General features: G+C 38.7%; 1 pseudogene; it reads right to left on the bottom strand.

The window, feature by feature from the left end:
• Positions 1–9,237: 9,237 nt before the first annotated feature.
• LOC146370225 (lactase/phlorizin hydrolase-like) lies at positions 9,238–19,341 on the bottom strand (annotated as a pseudogene).
• Between the last annotated feature and the right edge of the window lie 1,651 nt (positions 19,342–20,992).

Raw genomic sequence — 20,992 nt, 5'->3', positions numbered from 1 at the left:
CTGAGCCAAATAAGACAGGTCAGGGTGAAGAAGTGACAGCCAAAGAAAAGCTTACCACAAAACGGAAAAGTTATGACAAATCAGACTATAAGGCAAAAAGAAAGTGCAGCTTTATGGTTTCATGGACAAAAGAATTTCTGTGGCTGCAAAATGACAAGCTATATAACCAGGGCTGCACATAAGTGGTCCGCAGGTGCGCATTCGCTGTCAAAATAAAAACGTGCATAAGATAAGAAGTTGCAACGCGTGTTTGCGTACATAAGATTTTCTGGAGGAGGACAGACATTTGTTTAGAACTCTTAAAGATGTCGAAGAAGCAAGCTCCTTTAAGCAATTACTTTGGTTTTCCTCCACCTCCAAAGAAATGTCAGAAGGAGACCGAACCACAAAAGAAGCACGTATTCTCGGAAAAGTGGTTGCAGGAGGTGATCTGGCTTCAAACAAATGATGAACGCACAGAGATGTGGTGTGGAATGTGCCGTGAAAATCCCACTCTAGACAAAAACAGTGCCTTTTATATGGACGCAAACGCGCGTTGCAACTTCTTATCTGGTGCACGTCTTTTATTTTGACAGCGAATGCGCACATGCGGACCACTTATGTGCACCCGTGTAAATAACATAATGTTCTGCCGGGTGTGTTGTTGGTTTTCCCTCGATTTCTGAGTCGACAAGCACCTTTGTTACTGGGACCAGTCATTTTAAGAAAGGCCCCCATTAGAACCCATGAGAAATGCAAGAAATGCATTATTGCTCAGTCTGCAATATCTTTCCCAGAACAAACACCAATTGCAAATAACATACTAAAAATAAACCTGAAAATCAGTTTAAAACAGCGTACTATGTTGCAAAGAGTGAACTACCGCTGGCAAAATTTAGCAGTCTTTGCAAACTTCAAAAAGCAAATGGCCTAGATCTTGGTTCCACTTGCCTCTTACTTGTGACTTCAGTGGAAATTTCAAATTCAGGATCTGACACAGACTGATTCATGTTCTACACAGTTCTTACAAGTTCATAGAAATTTCTGTTCAATTAGATCCAAGTATTTGAGTTGATGATTGTAATTTTTATACAATGTTGTAATTTGTTTTTCAACAATTTTTTGATTAATGTTTTGTTTCCTTTACAATATTATACTTTAATGTATAATATTGTAAAGGAAACAAAACAGGAAACAAAACATCAATCAAAAAATTGCTCTCTTTTTTATTCGGGCTACTTTAATTTATTTTGGGCTACAAAAACTGAAGAGTCCCTGCCCGAAGGGCTACCAGGGATTTTGAAATTTTGCAAGCCCTGAGATATATTTATTTTTTTTATTACTTTTTTGTTTCAGCAACATTAAATTTAAAAACTGTACTTTTGAGTTAAAATATATATTTATAATTTTAATAAATGACAAATTAAAAAAGCCTGAACATTTTTTTTGTGTCGAAAAAATATCGAACCGTGACACCAAAGTATCGAACCGAACCGAACCGTGAATTTTGTGTATCGTTGCACCCCTAGTAAATAGATATGGCAATTCCTAATGCAAAAGTTACTGTATTACACTGCTGCACCAACAACCATTCATTTACAGCTCCTGTTCATCTGTATTATTTTTTAAATGCAATATCTCAGTGAACTGGGAAATTTGGAGATCAATTTGGAATTAGAAACGGTATTCTCAGTTCATTTGGATAAACAGTCCTTGAAATGGTTTAAGTACTATCGTTCTATTAGAACCTGAGTTTAAAGTCAAGTCCACTCACCAGTAATATAACAAAGGTGTTCCACAGGGATCTATTTTTGGACCTCTTTTATGTATGTTTTTCCAAGTTTACACTATTTTTAATGTAATGTAAACAGTCTGTGTGTGATTCAATTTGGCAATCACACACACGCACATAAAAGGACCCAGCCTACAGTTCATATTCAGACCCTTCATTATCATATAATTGAAACTGTTGATTGTTATAAATACTTTAGACTCTGGCTGGATGATAGACTCCTTTTAAAAACAATATGGAATGCCTTTCAAGAATTATTAAATTAAAATTAAAAATTAAAGACAAAGACCAGATTTTTACATCTAAATCTTGCTTCTCATTCACACGTCGTAGCATCTAATTCACAATTTTGTCTACATTGATTATGGTGATATATTTTATATGCATGCTTCTACCTGAATGTACACACTTTAACACTGACTGTACCTCTTCCTCACAGTGAACTTGGAAAAACCAGGTTTAAATACTTTGGTTCCTATAACAAGCCACAAAAAACTTTAAAATTACAATCTCTGATTTTACTGGGACATTATTGAGTCTGACATTTTTTAACTCTTGCATGTGTTTTTTTTTTTTTAATTTGTGATCATCTTTAATATGTTGTTTTATATTATATTTATAATTATTTTTTTACACAGGTCTCAGTCTTATTGAGACTACCTTCGTACACAAAGGATTTCATATTGATAATAATTCCAGTACTGTTCTGAACTGCTGCAAAATCCTACCTGTTACTAATTTCAGCGTTCATTAAAATCTTTTTCAAGTATGTTGTGCCTCTCAGTGTTTTGCACAAACAACTGTGGCATTTTCTTTGATTAGACCCTGATGTGCCTTCTAAACCCCATTTCAAACTTTGCAGGATTTCCTTTACATAACAGTCTGGTTGTGGTTTCATGCAACAGAAGGTGAATGATGGATTTATTCACTTTATAACTCTTGCATAATAGCTCCTCATCGTGGCTACCTGCTGCAATAACTAAAGTTGTGATACATTTTAAAACATGAACATGAGCAAAACAAATGAACAAACTGAAGGCACAGATGTTTATTATTGACTGCATTTTACTTACTTTTTACTTCATATTACTGAGCATATTTATGTCAGTGGGTTGGTGTGTCGTGAAAGATTCGTTATAATTAAAAGTTGTTGCTTTTATTTTTCTTATAACTACCTTCAATAATTACCATCCTTTGACAATAATGTTTGGCTTTAAGATCACCTTTGGTTTTAACATTGTTTACTTTGGAACTACAGACCTACCAAGGCCTGGCTGTGTGGCAAGCAGCGGTTGGACCCAAACACAGGACTCCAGAGGTGCTGAGAACTACAAACTAAAAGTACCAAACAATAAACTCTTGGTATGGTAAGTAAGAGGCAAAACATGAAGCACACAGCATGGGGAGAAACATGACGGGAGGACATCAAGACTGACGACATGATGAAGAACATAAATACACAGGATAACAAGAGGATGGGCAACAGGTTTAAACACAGCTGGAGCAAATCTGACTAACCGAACAGGGGAAGCAAAACTGAACATAACACACATGAGTCAAGGTAGCTTCACGCACTTCTTCACGCACCGTGAGACCCAGACAAAGAGTACGTAACAACAGGAGAGGAAACAAGCAGACAGGAAACACGTGACAGTCTGGGCAGACAAAATGAAACACAAGGAGAGCAACACGGGAACAAATAAGGGAGATGAAATCCAGAGACACCACTAAAGGCTACGTTCACACTGCAGGCGAAAGCGCATCAAATCCGATTTTTTTGACCCTATGCGACCCATATCCGATCATGGTATGACAGTGTGAACGGCACAAATCCGATATTTTCAAATCCGACCTGGGTCACTTTCGTATGTGGTACTGAATCCGATACATATCCGATGTTTTAGAAAGCGACTGCTGTTTGAACGGTCATGTCGCATTAAATCCGTCTTTTACATCACTGACACAAGACAGAGACACAAGAATTATCAGCGCCGGAGAAGCGCCCGGTAAGACATCGCGAACACTTCCTGCCCATCCAGTGAAACTGTTGGGAAGACAACGTTGGAGAAACGTTAACATTTTATTTGTACTGTATAATCTGCAGATTCTGGCAGAAATCTGCAGCTATCCTTTGAAGCACCGCTCCTCTCTAAAACAGCAATAAGGATAATTATTAGGTTATTTACATTATTATGTAAATAACAAAATAACTTCAAGCAAAAATTGGGAAACGTAAAATCCGAAGTCTTTATATTAAGGGCCATCAGTCAAACAATATTGTTTGGTCGGGGTCTAAACAGAGCGCGTTGTGTGTGACGTCTTCTTTTGCGCATGCGGGCCGCTTTGAGGGTTCACACTAGAGCGCATTTGCTGTCGCATTTTATTTGTAGTGTGAACGAGCAGACAAAAAAATCGGATTTGATCAAAATATCGGAATTGAGCATTAAGACCTGCAGTGTGAACGTAGCCTAAGAGGGCGAGGGAGAAAGATAGAGAGGGAGGCACAGAGGGCGAGAGAGACTAAGGAGTGTGCTAAAGACAGAACACAGAGACTATAATAGACAGGACATGACAACAAGACCAACAAACACAGGAAACCTACGGACAACACACAAGGAAGGAAAAGACTAAGGGAAATAAACCAGAACCACAAGGGATAAAATTAGTCACTCTAGAAATGCCATAACGTTTAATCAAGAAGTCCACAAACACAAAGCACTGGATCAATGACCCAGGACTGTGACAAGACTGACATTTAACCGTATCTGTTGCTCAGGTAAAGGGTCGCATATTGTGTTCAGTGTCTGAAAGAGATGATTTTTGGAGTGTTACACCATTACAACATCTAATTAAAGACTCTATATAAAATGTGAACCAATGTCATCAATTATAAGAGTCCGTGTCCTGTATTCTATGCAGTGCTAAGTCATGCCACTGAAGTTATTTTAACCAATGTTCAAGGTTCTTTATATTTGTCACATGCATAGTTATACAAGTATAACACACAGTGAAATGTAACCTGACACGCTCCTCGACATAGTATATAGTATTGTATATAGTATATACATTAGGTGAATGTGCAGTAGTAGCAGCAAGCAGGTGAATTCTGTACATTAAGTGAATTAAATAAGAATAGACAATCTGACTATTTTACAGAATAGACAATATAAACATATTTAAAATTAAAGGTTTTGTCAACTATTGGTGCAGTTTGTGGTGAGGGCAATTTGTGTTTAGTCAGTTTACAGATATAAATTCCATGTACTTGAAGTCACCTAAACTGTGACAATCTGTATATGGACTGTGAAACGTTGTGCTAAAAAACTCAGTTTGCAGACAAATATTTTCTTTTTCTCAGACTTTTTTCTTTTATTTATTTATTTACAAGACTCTTTAACTTATTACACATAAACCATTACATTACTGCCATCTTATGGCTGCAGTAAGATTGTGGTCGTTTGTCAAAACTCAAGTTTGCGAGTCCGTCCTTGTGTTCTTCCTAGTCCAAATGTAAGTTCACACGGAAGTCCGGACTTCCAGAGAATGAAGTGTGGTCATTCTACAATTGCAGTGTACTTGATGAAATCACAGCTCAGGAGTTTTTATTGCCATCCTCTCTTAATTTATAATATATTAATTTATAATATATATATTTATAAATATTAATTTGTGATTAATATTTGCAGCTTGGCAAAATTCCCTTTTACATATCATCTGTTTAATAATGTCTAATAGGTTTCATACAATTAAGCACAATCACTACATGAGCGAAACACAAGCTTAATTTCTCTCTTAATAAAAATTAGACACTCCAAACTTACAATAGACAGCAAGGGTTTGGAAGAGAATTGAACAAATATTTAAAATATAATCTGATCATTTTTAGAGCAGCCTTCAGGATCTCCATGTATTAACATGCTGTTTTTGCTCCCGTTGAAAATGCTTCCTCCTGAATTTAAATATTTTTAACATTACATTTTATTTAGATTTAGCTGTTCACATATGAACAGAACATTTTACATCAGGGGATATGACAGGTAAAATTCAAAATATCCTGACAGCTCTCCAAGCAAGACTTCAATATTAAATTAAACAGTCCAGCTTACCTTTAATCTTAGCCACACCAAAATAAACCAAACATTAACATTTAGAAGTTATCTAAGTGACTTATATATCATGTTTAACCTGAGTAGCGAAAGATCGCAGGCATGCAAGGTTGATAACGATGTGCTGGGAGTCCACTGTTCTCGCCGGCTCTAGTGAGCCTCGTCCTCCCGGTCAGTGATCGAACTGGTGGGGTAACAGACATCTCTGAAAATGTCAGAGCACTTTTACAAATATGAGTAATTAACAAGGACCGGCCAATTTTGAAACACTAAAGTAAGGGCGGTGTGGGGTGCACAGAACCGGAGGGATATGTGGTGTCTTGATAAACAGAGCAGATATTTGAAGTTTACTCAGCTACATTCTCACTTGAAAATATCTTAAAAGTTTATTTTGTGACCCAGAAACAGTAATATTTCAAACTTTTTAGCCACTATCCTCCACCATTGCCACGTTTGAGTTTGGACAAAATGCATTCTGGGATATTTGGCTGCACCAAGTCCACACAAGTCACCACCGATGCATGCTCAATAAAATAGGAGGAGCAAGAACACATTTGGCTTGATGCGTATTCTGAATTGGAACATTACTTTGTCTGTGACTGATGACGTATCACAAGTCCACGAGAATGCAAGTACACACAAGTACGCATATTGAGAATGGCCATTGTCACTGAAAGCTCCGTGTCAACTGATGAGAGAGAAGCCTATGAGACAAGCTGCCAGTGCCTCAGCTTTTACTGTTCTGAGATCAGCCAGGACCTGCAGTTCATTTTGAAACATGGCTAGCATTAGCAAGTAAATACACTTAAGTGATTGAGCATCGTAACAGATGTCTTTCCTCTTGCTAACCACCTTGGCCAGTATGTGTGATACACAGAAGATGGTGTTTGAAAAAGTTATCAGTAACTGCTTTAGTGCATTAGCAAGGAAAGCTGAAATGATGAAGATGGAGACGGACAGCAGCTCTGACCATGTCCATCAAACAGGCAAGTTGAGCAGGTGCAGGCTGAGCAGCACTTTTAGATTAGCATCTATGAGAATGTCTGAATGGAATACATTTAACTAGCTGTTTTGTCAACACTCCACCTTCAGTTTTCATTCATATTTTAATTCTCTCTATAGATATTGATCGTTAACCTTATCATACCTCCCACCTACCTAGAGGTCATCACAGAACAGCCACTACAAAAATATGTTTTATAGAATATGATATTGAACATTAAAAAGCATCAAAAGTATTTAAAATCGGCTCAGTCTTAAACATGTGTAGCAGTGGTATTGATCCATTTAACACTGATGGGGAACGTGTTTTGAAGAATAATTATTTTAATTTTGATACTTAATGCACAATTTTCCAGTAATAGTTTGTGTTCTGAAGGGTTTTCATACAATTGCACTGCTTCTTTTTCCAAAGAAATGGTTTAAAAAAATCCTCCACCACTTATCATTTTAAACTAATAACAAATAATTTTTGGTAACATATGATACTTACTTGTCTATAGTAGTAATTATATTTTACAATTCTTCAGCCAGGAAGGAGGGCAGAAAGATGAAGAGCCCATGTGGAGTGTACAGATGGTGTGTTTTATTTTAATCGTGTTAGATCATAGGTGTCAAACTCTGGCCCGTGGGCCAAATTTGGCCCGCAGCCTAATTATATTTGGCCCGCGAAGCCATACCAAATTACTATTAGAGCTGGCCTACTGGTATTATACAGCTAATATATATATTGTTTAGTATTAAGCTTTGCTTGTTCCATATTCAGTTTTTCAGCAAAACTTGTTTGAGTCCATAAGAAAAGATTAATTCTTATATCTAGAGGAAGCCCGCGACTTTGTTCCAGTTTTGAATTTTGGCCCACTGTGTATTTGAGTTTGACACCCCTGTGTTAGATGAATGTAGTGGAGGAAGGGCAATCATCTCTGCTTGCCTTTCTGTAAAAGTCACGTCAGATATACTGGGCATATCATTGCTGACCAATGCAAGAGATGATGGACTTGGAGTAAACTGCATTTTGACTGACAATTTAATTTTGTGTCACATTTAGTTGAAGCTGACTGTGGAGGACCCAAGTGCTGACATGCGAAAAACAAATCTTTATCTTAACAGGAAGCGAGCCGTTTATTTAAGGCTGGTTAACAGTAGAAAACAAAAAGGAAAAGGCGAAACTAAACAATAACCTAAACTGGGAGAACTAAGCCAAAACATAAAAAATCTGAAAGATGAACATGAACATGGAAACCTGGCATGGAAAAACCTGGAACGTGAAGACTTGGCATGAGCAAATGAAGATCTTCATGGCAGCATGGCAGACAAGGAACAAATGAAACCTTAGAGGCTAAATGCACACAAGAGGTAATCAGGGGAAGTGCAAACACATGGGGAAACAGCTGATACGAATGAAAATAATGACGAAGTAAAACTAAACACACTGAACATGGAAACACCAAACTCTTCAAAATAAAACAGGAAACATAATGGGATGCAGACATAACATAGGACACGCAGACATGAAACACATGACAGACTAGATTTACACGCACACTATAACTACACACAGAGGGAAAAGTGGACTTGAGATGAGACATGGACAAAACTAAGCACAAACAGAACATAATGGTTTGGGGGGGGGGGACACACGATAGATGAAATGGGTCACAAAGGGGAAACATGTAAACAAGAGGAGGAGATGGGAGACAAAGACATCACTGAAACACATGAAGGGCGAGGGAGACTTAAACACAGGGGCGAAGGCACAAGGGGAATCTAATAAACAATGAACTATAACTGGGCAATCTAGGAGCTTCAGATAACTAAATAAACTTAAACATAAACCATCAACATCTGCAGAAACTCAAAGTGCTGGGTCAAACGACCCAGGATCGTGACATTTTGGTTACTTCAAGGTAACATTTTCCATAATCAATATTGAATAATACTTCTCACTGTACAAAAAAGTGAAAAAACAAATCCGAAAATGAAGAATAGCAATCGTTTTAATAGCAATCATGACATAATTCATTGTTTTTTTTTCTACAGTGTTTTATTTGACAAAAATATGGTTGAGGCTCATGATACATCCTGTATTATAATGAGTGTTTTTATTACAAAAATTACATTTTTATTTTGATTACAGGATGAAATGACCCTTTTAATGATCTTGATCAGTTCTCAAGCAAATTATAATGTACAAGGATTTAATAACTGAATACGCAATGATAAACTTACAATATTAGTTATGGGAACTCTTATACACACTATGTCTGATGAGGTAAGTAGTTCAAGTATTGTTCAGTATTTAAGGGGCTGCAATCAAATGCTGTTTATGGGGGCCTACACTGCACATAAGCTTATTTACAGTTACAATTTTCACTCCATTTTGATACTGTCCACATGTTCACTTTACATGGCTTTTTTTTTTATCTTAAAGAGGAAAACAGAAACACAAATGACTCCTACTACTGCAACAATCAGTAGAGCAAATGTGGTGTAAAGTCCAGTCTCAGCATCATCGGCGGAGAGATCCAGACCAAGGAATTTCACGCTGTTAATGTTGACTGGTGGCGCAGCTGTTGGCGCAGCTGTTGGCGCAGCTGTTGGCGCAGTTGTTGCTGCAGAAGAGACACAATGAAAACAATACTGTCATATTATTTGTGAACATTCGAAGTATAGTACTGTAAATCAAAACTTCATTTTAATTATTGCACAGTAGTAGAGATCATAGAGGCTTGGCAAAGGGGTACTAACTAACCCGCTGAAAAGTTATTTATTTGAACATTTAATTTAAGTGTCTATCATTCAAAACAGGTTTCTGAGCAAATCTTATCAGTTTATAACAACAGCGTTCTGACTGAAGCTGGAAAACAAGTACAAGTCCAAACCTTAGCGGATACAGTACCCTGACACTTATTTTCATCAGGTCTCATTAACAAAAAATGATTTTAAGTGCTTTACTCTGCTCTTTGTTTGTGAAACACTGCTCTACGTTGAAGACCACTGAAGTCAAATGTATTGAAGTAAAAAGTTGCAAAGGTTTAAGAGGCAACCGGATTTTATGCTAAATAAAATGTTGTTACATTGTCATGACACATTTTGTCATTAGATAAGATGTTTAACTGGGTTCTGTAAAACAGGTATGTGAGCAAATCTTTTATACCTTTACCACCAGACTCTGTGTTCAGGCACTCATGTCCTGATTCGGGGTCAGGGAATCCGTTGCACTTTATGACTTTGGTGTAGAAGTTAACAGAGTTCTTGGGCACTCGAGGAAGATTAGGGTCTGAGCGATTAACGTAGAACAGGCCAAATCTCTCTATATAGCCAGCAGCCCACTCTAGGTTGTCCAATAGTGACCACGCTGTGTAACCACGCACATCCACACCATCAAGCAAGTAAGCTGTGAAGAGAAGGACAAATTATTTTTCTTACTTTAAAAGAAAGAGCAGAATAATTTGAAAGCATCCATATTACACACAAAACATCTGTATTTTTGTTTCCTCTCCAGGACATTCCTGGATTTAGATTTCTTAGAATGAGAAGCTTTGATACCTTTCAACACCTCATTGATGTATTTTTCATAGAAGTAGGTCCTGTGAACATCATTTAGATCAACAGGGCCCCGCTCTGAGACTCCATTCTCAGTGACGATAATTGGTGGATTTCCATATTCATTCTTAATGAAGTTCAGCAATCTCCGGATGCCAAATGGTGCAACCTTAAGCCAGACGGAGCCTGCATCCAGCCAGGTACGATCAGAAACTACAACTACACCCCTACAAAGGATAGAATTCCATAAAGTACTTAATAAAAAAAAAAGGCCCAGAAGAAGAAGGTCAAGACGGCATTTGTTTTGCAAATGTTAACTTCTTACCTGTCTGCATCAAAGCCTGCAGCATCTCCATGGTCCACAGGGAATGCCAGGACAGATGTGTAATGGTTCAATCCGAAGAAGTCATGAGTGCCCTTGATTCTCTTAATCTCCTCTGCAGTGAACTCAGGCAACCTGGAGAAATTGAAGTGACACCAAACTTACCTTATTGATTTTAGTGGACTTGTATGTGAGTTAAAGTATTTTACTATAGAGCTACTTAAAGGATAACAAAGAAACTTTTACGCATTTAATAATAGCCTTCCTAATACCGAGACTGTGGTAGACCAGCAGCTAGACTTCGTTCTCGTATTCTTGTCTTCACAATTTCACTGTAGTCACCATTAAATATGGGATGGGAAAACCAGCCAAGGTAGAACTGCACAAAGACAAAACATAATAGTAATTTGAAACTAACTGCCGTCAATTTCCTTTTGTCAGATTTGAGAAGAAATGGCATACCTCCATCACACATCTTGCAGCATCATAGTCCTCCTGCCTATAAGGATTCCTGGGTTCGGACCAGTCAGAGTTGACAGTGATGGAGATTATGCCGTTCTGTTTGGCCCTGTACTTGTCATTGTAGAGATGCCAGGCCTCGGCATGAGCTTTAAGCAGGTTGTGACCAGAAATGTAGGGCAAAGTGTCTGGACCTGAACTGATTCCTGGAGACAAACATGGACACATTTGACACAGAGAAAGAGAGAGCATGCAGCACTAAAGCAATACTTAAAATTACTTAAACCGTACCTGGAGCAAAGCTTCCAAAGCCATATCCATGGTTGGTTATAATGATTGGTTCATTAAAGGTGATCCAAATTTTCACTTTGTCACCAAGACGGTCAAACATGAGGTCAGCATAGTCCCTGAAAAGCTTAACAAAGCTGTCATTCAAAAAGCCTCCATAATCCTCTATAGCTTGCGGCAGGTCCCAGTGGTACAGAGTAACCTGAAGAGGAAAGGAAAGGAAAGGAAAGGAAAGGAAAAATGACTCTTACTGAATTCACTGACTTCCAATGTATCTTTTTGAAATGCAAAGAATTATTCATACCTGTGGCTGGATATTTGCAGCATGCAGTGCGTCCAAAAGTCTTTGGTAGTAGTTGATTCCAGCCTCGTTAATGTTATTAATGGTGCCATCAGGAAGGACTCTCGGCCAGGATAAGGAGAAACGATAATGGCTTACTTTCAGCTGCTTTAATATCGCAACATCCTCTTCTATTTTATTGTAACTGTCACAGGCTATGTCCCCATTGTCATCATTTAATATTTTGGAAGGACTGTGAGTGAACTTGTCCCAGATGCTTAGACCTTTTCCATCTGCCCTCCATCCTCCTTCAATCTGGACACAGTAAATGCAAAACAAAAATTTAAAGAGATGAAAACAAGGGAAGCAAGACAGTATTCAAATCATTCCCCAACTACTGCTTAACTGAGTAAAAGTAAAATTGCAGTAAAAGTATAAGTTACTTGGTAGGCCGATGAAGCAGTGCTCCACATGAAATCCTCACGGAAGTGGCCATGAAGCATCTTCTCATCATCTGGCAAGGGGAAACCATTATCCTTTATGATGTTGTAATAGTAATGAGCTGAGTACTTTGGTGTTCTTGGACGATCTGGGTTTGTGAAGTCCACGTGGTGCAGCCCAAATAGAAATTTGTACCCGTGCAGCCACTCAAAAGAATCCATAAAAGCTGTTGCTGTGTATCCTCGCAACCGCACACCATCAAGGTTATTGGCTGTAATGTAACCACAAATGCAAACACATACATACAAAATAAATGAACAACCAGTCATGGCAGTGGTGGAAAATGTTAAATATCTTCTGAAATATTTTTATATCACTGCACCTTTGAGAGCCTCATCGATATAGGTCTTGTAGAACATTACTCTTTCAAAGTCATCCCATTCTACTGCTGCTCCATTCTCAGTAATATAAATCTCTGGATCACCATACTCCTCCTTGATCCAGTTGAGGAGTCTCCTCAAGCCCCAGGCTACAGCTTTTTGGTTAGGAATGGCTGTAGTTGGTGAATCAGGTTCCTCTGCTTCTCTCATGTCCCGGTCCCATTCATAGGAGTGAGGCTGAAGTGCAGCTGTAAAATAGCTCACTGCCCTTGTAGTGTAATGATTTACACAGAATACGTCAGCAGTTCCCTTGATGAAGTTCTTTTCTTCTTCAGTAAAGGAAGGAAGTCTTGACTGTGGAAGACCTTGGATTTCACTTTTGTTCCCAACTTGCCACTTCAGTGCATCAGGATAGTCACCATTCTTAAAAATAGGATGTGCAAACCATCCCAGTTGGAACTGCATCGCCCGGTCAGCAGTCACCACTTCACGGACTACGTTGACATCAGCAGGTTCAAACCAATCAGCGTTGAGGGCTATGGAGATTAGACCACCCTGCAACTGACGATATTTGTCATCATATGTATGGTAGGCCTTGGCATGGGCTTTAATGAGGTTGTGTGCAACTATGTATGGTCTATATCCTGGGTCCACAACATTTGGTGGCATATTTCCAAGTCCATATCCAGACCATGCAATTGTCTGAGGCTGGTTAATGGTTATCCAGAATTTCACTCTGTCACCAAAAGTAGCAAAGCAGAAGTCACAATAGTCATTAAAAATGTCTATCATCTCTGCACTTTCCCAGCCATTGACCTTTTGCAAAGCTTCAGGAAGGTCCCAGTGGTACAGTGTTACCATGGGTTCGATATTGTACGCTATAAGACCATCAATGAGTCTGTTGTAGTAGTCAACACCTTTCTGGTTGAGGGACTTACGTGTGCCATCAGGAAAGATCCTGGACCAGGACAAAGAGAGTCTGTATGACTTCACCCTCAGAGCCCGCAGCATGTAGAGATCTTCATTAAGTCTGTTGTAACTGTCACAGGCTACATTGCCGTTTGCTTTATCAGGAATAGTGTTAGTTGTCTGCGTGAATCTATCCCATATACTAGGACCTTTGCCATCAGCATTCCAGCCACCTTCAATTTGGTAGGCCGAAGAAGAAATTCCCCAACTGAAGCCCTCAGGAAAAGTGCCATAATGGTACATTTTTCTATGAAAATTTGACTGTGAAGAGAATTTCTCCCAAACTACCTTTGCCTGAGATGGAACTTCTGAGGGTGGTAAAGCAGCTAAACGTCGAGTTAATGGCCTTTCTGCAGCTTTAAACTTCTTACTTTTTTGTGAACTGAAACCGTTTTGCTCGATAATCTCAGCGTACAAATATGCAGATTGCTTTGGGGTCCTTGGTCTGGATCCCACTTCAAAGTTGACATAGTGAAGACCAAATCTTTGGCTGTAGCCTTGGTTTGCCTCAAATCCATCCATGAGTGACTGCACTGTGAATCGCTGCACATCCACTCCATCTGTGAGTGTTGCTACAAAATGAACAAACAAAAACAAAATTAATATTTGAATTATTTTAACTCTCTCTCTAAAAAGTGACTTCAGATCAGGAAAATCCCCAACACTAACCTTTCAGGGCCTCATTGATGTAACTTCTCATATAGTCCATTCTGCTGGTGTCAGTGAGACTGTCAACACTGTAATTTGTTGGCATCCCATTTCCTGTTATGTATATAGGCAATTTGTTAACATTCAGGTATTCTGTTGAAATGTAGTTCAGGAGCCTTCTAAGTCCCCAAGGAACAGGATAGATCCAGTCAGAAGCTGTGGAACTCCATGTGGGGTCCACAGTTGCATGGAAGTCACCCACACCGTCAGGACCAGGGGTGCACCCACCATTACTGTTGCTGACCAGCCGAGAAGTATAGTGATTTAAACCAAAAAAGTCAGCAGTACCAAGTATCCTCTTGCTCTCTGTGGGAGTGAAAACTGGGAGCTTTGCTGGCACAGAGTCAGGGCATGCGGTTTTCTTCTGTTCTACCTGGTCTTTGAGTATTGCAGGATAATCTCCGTCTACAAATATGGGATGTGCAAACCAGCCCAGCATAAACTGCAGGTAACGGTCTGCAGCTGCTACGTCTTCAGGTTTGGCAGGGTCACTGGGCTCAGCCCAGTCAGAGTTCAAGGCAATGCCCACTTTTCCTCCTTGTGTTTTCCTGTAATTGTCATTATAGACATGCCAGGCCTCGGCATGGGACTTGAGAATATTGTGAGTGACCTGATAATGCAAAATCAAATGTTAAATACATCAGTGCAATAATTACACTTGTAATAAAGTGATTAATTGTAGTATTCTGATAACATCACTCTCACCTGATAGGAAGATTCCACATAGTCCTTTACTCCTGGGGCATGCACACCAGTACCATACCCGGCATGGCTCACTACCCAGGGACTATTGAATGTGTTCCAGATCTTGACTCTGTCTCCAAACCTGGAGAAGCAGAAGTCTGCATAGTCTTTGAAGGCCTCTACAATGGAGGTATTGGTCCATCCACCATAATTCTGGAGTGCTTGAGGCAGATCCCAGTGGTAGAGAGTGACAATGGGTTGTATGCCAGATGCAATGAGAGCATTTATCAGCTGGTCATAGTATTGAGCTCCTTTTTCTGATTGGCTCTGTCGGTACCCTGTGGGGAAAATACGGGCCCAAGAGATGGAAAACTGGTAGGTGTCGACCTGAAGACCTCGCAGAAGGTAGACATCATAATCTACCTTACGGTAACTGTCGCAAGCTAGGTCAGCTGTCTGATTTGCAAAGGCCAAGCCCTCGTGACCAAACCGGTCCCAAATAGTCTCTCCTTTCCCACCTTCTGACCAGCCACCTTCAGTCTTAAAAGATACACTGGAGGTGGCCCACTGGAAGCCAGAGGGGAATGATTCCTGAAGGAAAAGATCTTGTTCTGCTGTGGTCTGGGACTTAAATTTATCCCATACAGTCTGATAACTGTTTCTTAACCCTGTCACCCTGGTGTGGTGTGAAATGCCATGACTTTTGGAAAGAGAGAGAAACATGAAAAATATAAGCAAATCTTTAAGCAAATAAGAAAAAAAAATAAAAATAACAGAAGTCCAGTACATATAAATCAGAAAATGAACTCTTACTTGACAAGAGCATCTTCCATGTCCAGCTTGCCTAACATGTCCTTCATGTCACATCCCACAATATTCAGGCCATTGTCCATCAAGACTGTGTTGTGTTCAAGAAATATGAATTGTTTTAAGTTCAGTTCTGATATAGTTCTGATATATGTTATTGTAACAATATGTATTCACTATTACTGAAAAACATCGTAAGTGTGTGCTAAGTCTATGGGTGCCTTATATAACATCACTGGCCCATAACAATGTATTCTGTTTGGTTAACAACACCAGAGGATTTGCCCAGATGTTGTGGCCTTTGGTTTTTCTTTATTCTGCCATCCCGTAATATCTTCAGATAGCTGTTTTTTGAAAGGATGTACACTGTACACAATAATAAGTGGTATTATAGTCACAGAAATGTTTAACTGGTGTATTAGGCACCATGAGTACGTATTTCACAACACGAATCTCTACTACAACAGCTACCAGAAAGTAGTATTACATATACAGCTGCACATTCATAAAATTAGGTATTGTTCTTGTTTCTGTTATGAGAAATGATTATTAATATCTTAATTTTGGAAAGTCAAAAAGCTGTCATGACATTTACCATTTAGGAAATCTCCAAGAAGCTGGTAATCATTGGGAGAACAATCATGAGCGCTCATCTTGTAAATCAGGATAGGCAAGTTCCCGCTCAAAATCTACAACATAAAATGAAACATATGTAGCTTTGCTGTATCAGCAAAATGTTAAATGCAACGTATAAAAAAACATCTTATAATGCTTATTGTACCTGTAAGTTCCTCAGTTCATTTTCAAACTCTGAAGAGATGGCACAGTTGTAGTCAATGTGTACTGACAAGAAGTCCATCTGTTCAAAACAGGAGATACACAACATCAGGTTGTCACATCATTCTGAGATGGGACTTTTTTGAACCATTACTTCATCATTTTTTAGAAATTTTAAGGTGATTAAAGTGACTTATTCTTTGTTTTCATTGGCATCATTTAAATAAATTGAATGTCACGGTTCAGGGTCAGTATGACCCAGCATTTTGAGTTTCTCTTGTTTTGGTAATATTTTGTAGTATGGTTTATGTTCTGATTCACTGGTAGTCTTAGTTATGCTGTTTTGAGTGTCCTTTATTCCCTGTTTAACTCCTTGTTTGGATTCTCTCTTGAGTCTTGTTTATTTGTTAGGTTCTCTGTGTATTTTATATTTCCTAGCCCAGTATTATTATACTCTTGACTTATTCTGTATTTGTAGTCTTGGTCTTGCCTCTGTTAGGTCTGTTGTGTTTCCACGTCATAGTGTCTAGTCTGCGTCTTTGTGAACTGTCTCATGTTTCCTGTTTTGCTTTGACAGTCCCTTGTCTCTTGTCAGTGTTTCTACTTTTGCTTCCCCTTGGTCGCGCCATGTTTGCTGACAAGACACAGCTGTGCTCTCCTCCTGTGTCTCATTCCTTTGTTATCCTTCAGTGTATTTAAGCCCTGTGTTTCTCTCTATCAGTGTTGCGTTGTACCATCACCGTGCTGTGTGGTTTTCTTGGTTTCTTAGTTTTTAGATTCAAGTGTGTCCAGTTTATTTCTAGTTTTCTAGTTTGAGGTTTTGGTTTGTTTTTTGTGATGTTTACTTTTTATGGAAGGTCTCCCAGATATAAACGCTGCCGCTTTAAGTTCAATCTGTCTTATGAGTCCTGAAATTGGGTCCTACATCCTGCCTACCACACAGCACTCAACATGACATAAAAAACCAAATCAGTCATATTCTAAACAAACCAAAAAACAAACAAACAAAAAGTATATAATTATATGACCAATCCATATAAAATCCATATAACAACAGTCAGTAGTTCCAGATTATGAGAAAATGATTAAAATTTCCTTTGGGAATTAACCTCAGGTACGTTAGTGCTGCTGTTCTTGTCACTAGAGTGTGTGGAGTAAAGAGTTGTTGAATGCCTTCAACAAAACCAAAATAAAAAGAATAAAATATTAAAAAATTGGATCAAATAATTATTTAAATGGCTTGAAATAATTTTATAACAAGGGAACAATCCTCTACAAGACGCAACCCCCGCAAAAACAGCCAGTTAACATGCAATTTATGCACGTTAACTGGAATGGAAATAAAGTTTTGTCATGAGACAAATGTAAGATTTCATTGTTTGGCCACAGTAAAAATCGCCTGTGTGATACATGCAAGCCTTTTAATGTGGACTGATTCATTTACAGACTTTATGTTATCAATGAGTGGTAAACATCGTGTAAGCGAACATCTGTGGGGGCGTTCACTGGAATATTCATCCTAAGCAGATAAGCAAATTCCTTAAAAAGCTGAATTTGAGGTTTGTAATATTTTGGAGAGATTTAAAAACAAGCTTTAAATGCAAGAAAATCATTAAAGGGGATATTTGTCAATTCTGAGGCCGTGGAAGAATTTTGTTTCTCATATATTTGGTGAGTAAATAACTGGAGCTTATTGTAAATATAAAATATTTCATTGCCGATTATCAAAATAATATCAACAACCGAAAATATTATTAGGATCCTAAATAAAAATCATGCAAGGAGGTGAAATTCTGACTATACATATATTATTGTATAGATGATGTATCTATAAAAAAAAAGAAAAAACTTACACTTGTTGAAGCTTTAATGTGGGAGAGAGAAGCCACATCTTTAGTTTTCAGTCCAAGTGACAGACGTCTGCCTGTAAATATGCAAGCATGAAAGGCACTTTTACTATTGGGAACAGCTGAACATGTGCTGAAGGATTTTATTAACTTAGTTGGTTATAAAATTTGATTTATTTTTACAAGTGATTTCTCAAGACACTTGTCTATAAACAAAACCTTAAGTGAACTCAAGCCTCAGAGAAATAAAAAAAAAGTATTTACTAGAGAAGAATTCTGAAAGCATAAATTTAGTCACGACACTTTTGTCATTAATCTTCATTTTTTCTGTTAATTTGATTCACCTTTGTCAGGAAAGCGCTGATGGTACATCTGGTAAATGTTCTTGTTGAGTTGAAGGATGTTCTGCAGAAAACTGGGAGCATGTGCAGGCTGCCCGTCATGCCAAACACCATCCAGTGTCACCCATGAGTGTGCAAGTGGTGCAAACTCTTGGAAGGCAAACTCTGCATACTGCTGAAACATCTGTGCCAGCTCCTGGCTCTCCCAGCCTCCATACCTTGATTGCAGAGACTCTGGAACTGTCCATCCATGAAGGATGACCAGAGGCTGAAGACCTGCTTCCAGCAGCTGTTTCAGCAGGGTCTGGTAACATCTAACCACAGCCTGCTGGGGCTGGCTGGGGTTGCCTGTAGGAAGAAGTTGAGCCCATGACAGCGGTACTTTGAAGTGGGTCACCCCTCTGCTCTGCAGGTACTCAAAGTACTGCTTGGAGCCAGGAGGAACGGGATGACTGCAGTCAAAGGCATCATTTACGCTTCTGTCCGAACTTCTGACCACCTGCTTTGTCAGAGGCCCTGCAAGAAGCATGAAGTCCTCTCTTCCATTCACCTCACTGCTCTGACAACCACGGAGACAAAAAACGTACAGACAAAAGACCCACAACAACTTCTTCATTGTGGCTCAAAAACAGAACAACTGATATTTTTCGAGTGTAGCCGAGCTATTTAACAGCAATATCTTTCCTTTTTTTTTTTACATTGTTACACAATTATTATTATTGGCACCTCATCTAGTTATCACAAGTGTTTTATTGTAGCTTTGAGATATAGCCAGATAGACTCTGGACTGTAGAGATAACAACTTCCCCATCTTCTGTTCTTGAGCTCTGATATACTTTTTATTGCTATAGAATCATATCTTAGTCATTAATTTTACTACTGCTATCCTAGGTGCTTAATTTTAGTCTTTTAACTCTTTTATTTACTTTTGACTTCTGTTGGTTTGTTTTTATGTTTAACATAGTTAACATCTTACTGTCTAAGTGTTGCAGAGATGTTGAAAGGTTTGTGTTGTTATAATTATTACCACTCTTATTATTGCTATTATCTGTGAAGCCTTTTTATGTGCAACAAGGTATCAAAAAGATTTATTTGATACAAGTTTAGTTTTAACATGTATTTATTTACTTTTTATTAATAGTAATCATGTAGAATTCATATATAAATTCCCCACTTAGTGAATACCTCAGTCAGCAGAAAACTAAGATGGATGAGGAGCAAGAAGAGGAACTATCATGGAAGGACAGTCCTCTGGACTGAACGACAGCACAGAGGCACTAATGATGGCAGCACAGAAACAAAGACCTAAGCACAAGATCCATAGAGGCTGGGGCCTACCACACCAGGCAAGACCCCAAGTGCAGGCTGTGTAAAGATGAGCCTGAGATGATCCAGCACATAACAGCAGGGTGCAAGAGTCCGGGTATATATGGAACGCCATAACCAAGTGGCCGGCATAGTAAAAAGCAACATCTATACCAAGTATTGCCTAGAAGTCCGGATATCTTCCAGGCCAAGGGAAGGTGATGCCTAACCAACTCAACATAGTAGTAACTAGTAGCTGGAGCTATACTGAGCGATAGCAACATCAGGAAAAAGGAATACGTGAAGCTTAATAAGTACCAAGAGCTAAGACAAGATGTCAAGGGTGAAGGTAACAGTGGTCCCATTAATAACAGCACTCAGTGCAGTGACCCCCAAGCTGGGCGAGTAGCTCCAACACATCCCAGGAACAACATCCAAGATCTCTGTCCTGAAGAGCGAAGTCCTAGGAACAGCAAAGATACTGTGCAGGACCCTCAAACTCCCAGGCCTCTGGTAAAGGCCCGAGCTTGAAGGACAAAGAATGCCTGCAGGGTGAGAGCGGGAATTTTATATATTTCTTACAGACAAAACTGTTATTTCAAGAATATAATTCTGTTAAGAGTTTTGTCTGTAAGCAAAGTGCATGTAATATTACTTCTAAACTACAATGAAAATGATGTTATCACAATATCATTATCAATATTAAATTTTTCCTACATATATATATATATATTTAATGTAGGAGAGGGTAATGGGTCATAGGCATTATTTGTAAATAACTTACCATGAATACATTTTGCTTTTTATATATGACGCATTTTGAGGTTCACTTGACAGTAAGGCAGATGTGAAATGTAAAAGTGAGATCAGGGGTCAAATGTGACATAATATTTTTGTGCAAGCTATACTGTGAGATTTAGATATTTGACACTGAATTCTCTCTTTGTCATGCTGCAACAGGT

Source organism: Perissodus microlepis, chromosome 16, assembly GCF_051167445.1.
Source record: "Perissodus microlepis isolate ML-2025 ecotype Zambia chromosome 16, ASM5116744v1, whole genome shotgun sequence".
Classification (NCBI taxonomy): domain Eukaryota; kingdom Metazoa; phylum Chordata; class Actinopteri; order Cichliformes; family Cichlidae; genus Perissodus; species Perissodus microlepis.
Note: the sequence above shows the minus strand (reverse complement) of the source record. Positions and strands in the feature narration are given on the sequence as shown.